At 41.3% G+C, this 6,314-nt stretch overlaps 1 protein-coding gene across 10 annotated transcripts in view; it reads left to right on the top strand.

Annotated features, from left to right (window-relative positions):
- Positions 1 to 2,221: 2,221 nt before the first annotated feature.
- AHI1 (Abelson helper integration site 1) overlaps positions 2,222 to 6,314 on the top strand; it is a 212,238-nt gene continuing 208,145 nt past the window's right edge. For 6 of the 10 annotated variants that reach the window (XR_009263326.1, XR_009263327.1, XM_058735366.1 and 3 more), the window contains exon 1: positions 5,944 to 6,113. The gene's annotated coding sequence lies outside the window, so the exon portion shown is untranslated. Of the gene's footprint in view, positions 2,323 to 5,943; positions 6,114 to 6,314 lie in introns of those variants that run through there. The other 4 variants (XM_058735368.1, XM_058735367.1, XM_058735365.1 and 1 more) reach the window with 3 other exon arrangements.

The raw sequence follows: 6,314 nt of genomic DNA, 5'->3' as shown, positions 1-6,314 counted from the left end.
CCAATATGTCAAAGAGATACTTGGCAGAAAAAAAAGAATTCTGAAAATCAGCTAGAAATGCCAACCAAATTGCCTCACTGAACTCTCTGAAAAGCAAAGGAAGTTTCTCAGGGGCCCAAAGAGAAAAAAAAGTGAAACAAAATGGTAAGCAGGAACTACTCACAGGTAATCCTATACTAGAGGTATTTGCTGATTCCCTAAATGTAGCCCCACAGTGGATTGGCCTACCAAAACATAGAATATGAGCTCTTGTTCAGTGTGGGCATTAAGACCTTTGACTAAAACTGTGACCCTCAAGAGACTACACCAACAAAGGAAGACCAGGAGGCTGGTCTGGGCTAAAGTTTGAGTAGAAGAAAACTTTCCCTTCCAAATTATAAATATAGCCTCTCTTATGTGGGATTTGGGTTCAAATCAATATTAATCTGATTGGTTGTATATGGGGTATAATAAAATGAGAAAAGTCAAGAGTACTCCAAGGTGTTTGATGTTTAGCGTCAGTAACTAGAAAAAAAAAAAAATGGAGTTACCATTACACAAAATGGAGAAAGCCTCAAGGGAGGCATTGATATTCAAGTGGTGATCAGGAGTTTAGTAAGCGTGACATGTGCATTAGACATCTAAGTGGAGATATTCAGTATGCAGTGGGATGTCTGAGTCTGAAGTTCAGGAGAGAGGAATGGGCTAGGGAGACATGTGTGGAAGTAGACTGTATGACCAGGGGACGATAGAGACTGGAAGAGATCACCAAGTGAGTACATGTGGATAGAGAAAAGGTTCAAGAGGTTAGTTCTGGGATATTCCAATACCAAGAGGTTAAGGAAATAAACAAAAACTAGCAAAAGAGACCTAGAAAAGAGGAAAAGTACGAAAATGTGCAATCACCAGTTAGCAAATGAAGCGAGAGAAGTTAATGAATTCAAAATAATACCAAACATATATAAAATACTGAGGAATAAATTTAGTGATAATGTGAGACTCTTATATGAAAGCTCTTTTAATTCAAAAAAACCATTATATTTGGCATTCTTATTATAATTGATAAGGAAACACTGGAATAAAACTAACTGATAGAGTATGAAGCCATTAAAATGAATGTATAGATGCATGTTATTGACATTTAAAAAAAGTCTTCTAGGATGGTGATACATGGTAAAGACTAAACAAGGCATCAGGACAAAGTTGATAGTATGAAGTTTTTTGTGTTTTTTTTTAAACTTAGTATATTTAGTATATACATGAAGGAAAGGAGTAAGGTATAAAAGACTATTACCAGTGATTATCATATGACAGGGTTTCAGTTTCTGCATTATAAATGTCTGGATGATTGTTTGAATTATTACTATGAGTACACACAAACATTGTTAACAAGCTTAAAAATTGTAATGAAGTTTACATGGCATATACAATAGTATGGAAATGAGAGTATAACATAATGTTAATTCAAAAAACAGAAAGAAGTGTATTATATACAATATGACCAAAATTAAAATATGCATGGAAAGCAGACTGAAAACAAAATTGCCTTAAAAAGCTAATTGGGATTCTCTTTAAGAAGTAGTATGGAATATTTTTTCCTTTTTCTCTGTGGTTCTATGTCTTTCAAATTCTCTATGAGTTTTCCTACTTTTGTTTTGACTGCATATTACAAAAATTTCCAAACACACAAAGAAAAAGTATAATAAAATACCAGGTACCTACCAGCCAGCTTCAATGACCATCAAAATTTAGTTATATATGTGTTATCTTTCCCTTACCTGTTTTTTTTTTTCTGGAATATTTGAAAGCAAATTTTAGACATCTTGTCATTCTATTCTATTGACTTAAGAACAGCTTATTCTTACATAACTACACTGTCATTATTTCCTTTATAAAGACATAAAAATTCCTTAATATCCTCTCAAACTCAGCCCATACTGAAAAATCTCTGATTGTCTGAAACATCTCTATCTAGACAGTTTGTTCTGAATGAGAATCCAAACAGGTCCCATCTTTGCATTCTGTTGTACTTCCAGCACAATAACACCCGCAGTGTTGCAGGCTGAATTTTTGCCCCCAAAATGCATCCGTTGAAATCCTAAACCCTAGCACTTCAGAATGTCACTATATTTAGACATAGGATTTTTAGAAGTAATTACACTGAAATTAGGTCATTAGGGTGGGCCCTAATCCAATATAACTGACGTCCTTCTAAGAAGAGAAGATTAGGACTCAGGTACAGAGGGAAGACTATGGGAAGACAAAAGGACGAGGCAGGAGAGAGGCCTCTGAAGAAACTAACCCTGCCAACATCTTGATCTTGGACTTCTAACCTCCAGAATTGTGAGGAAATAAATTTCTGTTGCTTAGGCCAACCAGTCTACAGTACTTTGTATGGTAGACCTAGCAATGCAGCACAGGCAGTAACGCCAACATCTCTTTTGATTGGTTAATGGATATTTTGTAGAGGGGATAAACATTTTGTCCATCAGCCATACTTAGGTCTTATTCAATAAATTTGCTATTTTATATTTATTTAAATGTTTTGAATACCCTAAATCTATTTCATGAATAGTTGGCCAATTTTATTATGAGCGCTACTACTCTTGATTGCTTGCCTCTCCTAGTACCAGTAGGTACTCAGTCTGGAACTCTGAGCTAAGGAGGGAAAGCAACATATCTGCTTTCTCCAGTTTGAATGGGGCTCATTTTTATATTTACTATATATTCAATTGCCTACTGGATATATCCCACTGAAACTATCTTTTCCTTTATACCTGCTCTTCCTGCCTTTCCACTGTTAATTAATTAGCCATTTTCCATCCAGTTACCTAAGCCAGAAATCTCAGTACCTTTACAACATTTTTTATTTTAAAATACTTTCAAATGTACAGAAAATATTGCAGGAATAGTACAAAGAACTTCTATCTTTGCCCAAATCTTCTAATTGTTGACATATTACATTTGCTTTATCCTTCTCTGTCTCTACACATACTCATATTTTACTTATATATACTTTTTTCTCAACCATTTGAGTAAGTTACAGATATGAAGCTTCATTCCTTTTAAATAAATCAGTGTGCATTTTCTAGAAACAAAGTATCTCCTATATTACCAGACTGTAGTCATCAAAATCAGGAAATTAACATTGTTAAAATACTATCTAGTCCACAGATCCCATTCAAATTTTGTCGATTGTCCCAATAATATCCTTACAGAAAAAGGATACAATACAGAATCGTATGTTCCACTTAGTTATGCCTCTTCAGTCTCCTACAACCTGAAAAAGTTGTTTAGTTCTTTTGTCTTTCATGACCTTGACAAACTTTTGGATAGTAAAGACCTATGATTTTGTAAAATGTTCCTCAATTTGTGGTTGTCTGATCTTTCCTCACGATTAGATTCAGGTTGTACATTTTTGGCAGGAATATCACAAAAGTGTGTTCTAAGTGTCTTTACCAGGTGGCTTACAATGCTGATCTGTCCTATTACTGGGGATAGTAACGTTGGTCACCGGTGCCAGATTTCTGTACTGCCAAGTTCCTATTTTTCCCTTTGTAATTAGTATTTGGTCAGAAGATACTTTAAGACTATAATGTTCCTCTTAAAATTCTCACCCTCTGGTATTAGCATACATTGATGATTCTTGGCTGAATCAGTTTTTACTATAATAGTTGCCAAATGATGATATATCTACCTACATGATTCCTTCTACATTTATTAGTTGGCGATCAAAGATAAGAAAGGACGTTTCTTTATGCCCATTTAAAAATATTCATGTACTTATTTCAGTATAGACTCAAGTATTCCTATTTTATTCAGCAGATCATAATCTATTAATATTAAAGTGGTGCTCAGATTGCCCCAGATGTTGCTGATGGGGGGCTCCTTCAAGCTGGTTTCTGAGTCCCTTTCATATGTTCCATTATTCTGTAAAAACTCTTTAATTTCTGGTGTAAAAAAATTTTCCAGGCTCGTGTTATACTTCCCTTGCTCCTGTTCTGAATAAGCCATTTCCCCAAGAGGCTCTAGTTCCTTTAAATAGAGAATGGTGTTTAAAAACCAAGATCTAGGCACTATGTGCTCATTGCTTCTAAGGTATCATTGTTCCTTACGTCTGTTTAGCAGAGGGAGCTAGGGGAAAAAATAGCTAAGTGGATTCAAAGTATGGACAACATTTGGGGTGAGATGTGGGGGAGTAGGAGTTTACAAGAAGAGATTTTTCAGGGAGAGACGACAATATGTGCAAGAATGGAGACATGAGAGTATGGATTGTTTTGCATGGTACACATGAATTCAATATTGCTGAAGCGTAACATTGAAAGAAGGCAATGAGAGAGGAAGCTAGTCAGGCAAACAGAGTGTCTTATAGTTTAAGTTAAGCGACTACATTTTCTCCTCCAGATAGTCCTTGAAGAATTTTCAGGACAGTGGCATTATCACATTTATAATTTTAGTGAGATCATTCTGGTAGCAGTATGGAGGATGGCGATCTGGAATCAAAACTGGAGTCAGGGGACTGGTAAAGACGCCATCCCACAATAATCTCAGTGAGAAGTGATGAAGGCTGGCACAAAGCAGTGGGAGTCAGGATGGATAGGCTATACACTGGGAGTGTTAAAAAAGCAGAGTGGACATAATTTGGTGTAAGAGGCATTTAGGATGCTCTGCAGGTATTTAGAAAACTGGGAGGATAGTGGTGGTTGAAACCAAGATAGAAATCCAGAAAGGGTAATAGATTTTATTTACTTATTTATTTATTGGTGTTTATTTATTTTGAGAGAGACAGAGACGAATACGAGTGGGTGAGGGCAGAGAGAGAGGGAGACAGAATCTGAAGCAGGCTGCAGGCTCCAAGCTGTCAGCACAGAGCCTGATGTGGGCCTTGAACTCAAGAGCTATGAGATCATGACCTGAGCCATAGTCAGAAGCTCAACCAACTGAGCCACCTAGGCGCCCCGAGGGTAATAGGTTTTCAATAGAAAGTTGAACAGTTCATTTTGAGATGCCTCAGATGGGAATTTTTTTCACTGCCTTCTCACAGCATTTGGGAGAAACAAATATGTGCTTTGTAAAGTGTGGTGGTTCTAATATAAATGGAAAAGCTGGCCTCCAAAGAAATATGCATAACACTCTCACTTTACAAACTAAGCAACAGGTTATAGCATAGAGCATGACTACAAACTGCAAAAAATTCAAGAGCTGGGGAGGGGCCTGACTAGTATTTTTCCATCCCTGGTGACTCGGAGCTAAAAATGGCGCCTCTGGCAGAAATTAGAAAGTGGGAGGGGGCACTTGGCGTGGAAAAAGAGGAGGGTTTTCTTTTTGTTCTGCTTTAAACATATGGCGACATAACACCGCGCCAGACGAATCATGGAAATTTGTTTAATATCTGGTCTGTAGCACAATTCTATTCTCCACGCTTAAAAGGATGTTTCATTTTGTGGGCGCGATCGCTAGGGCGGTGACGTGCCTGTTGCTTTCCTTCATTCACGCTTCTCGCCTTGGAGGGCTCCACGACTGCCTCCCTATCCCTGCCCCCTCTCGTTTTGCTCCAGCGATGGCTACAGTTTTGAGGGACAAAACGCTTTTTCAGGCGTGACGACCAAATGGGTTCAGACCCTTCCCCGGGCCCCTTAGGGCTTCTCGGCCGGGCATTTCTTTCTCTTCGGAGGGCCGCGGCCTCGCGCTTTCCGCACGGGCACGAGGAGTCCGGCGCGCGATCACCGGAGCGCGTGCCCGGCCGTAGTCTGAAGGCCCGCGGGCCGGCGCGCGCGCACCGCCTCCACAGGCGCCGCATTGCAGCAGCTCGGGGCCCCGGCGTAGGCGGCGCGGGGGCGGGGCCGCGGACCGGAGTCTAAGTTGGGCAGTGGTCCAGTCCCGGAGCTCGGGCCGCATCGGTTGTCGTGGGAACGGCGGCGTAGGCAGGCGCTGACGTCAGCAGGCGGCGCGCTGCCCGCACTGCGGCACCTAGTCGGCTCTCTGAGCCTGAGTGGCTGGCTGGTTGCTGGGTGGCTGCGGGGGCGTCCCGTGACTGCCCCGCCCCGCCCCGCCCGGCGCTGTAGGCAGCTTCGCACCGTCCCAGTGGCCGCCCGGGAGGAACGGGCCGTCGGCCGCTCTGAGCTCAGTTCTCTGTGAGTACGCTGCAGGCCTGCTGGTGGCGGGAGCCCGGGCCGGGCCCTGGGCCTGCCTCGGCCTTCTCCGGGGGCCGCGACTCGGGGGACTGCTTGAGTCCGAGAGCGCGGGGGCGGCACTGCGCCACCGCAGGCTGACCCGCCAAGTGCCGCGGAGCCTTGGGATGTAGTTTCTGATGAATACCTCTAAGTACTTTCCCG

Source organism: Neofelis nebulosa, chromosome 6 (genome assembly GCF_028018385.1).
Source record: "Neofelis nebulosa isolate mNeoNeb1 chromosome 6, mNeoNeb1.pri, whole genome shotgun sequence".
Taxonomy (NCBI): Eukaryota; Metazoa; Chordata; class Mammalia; order Carnivora; family Felidae; genus Neofelis; species Neofelis nebulosa.
The sequence above is the reverse complement of the archived record's forward strand: the minus strand, read 5'-3'. Positions and strand labels throughout refer to the sequence as shown.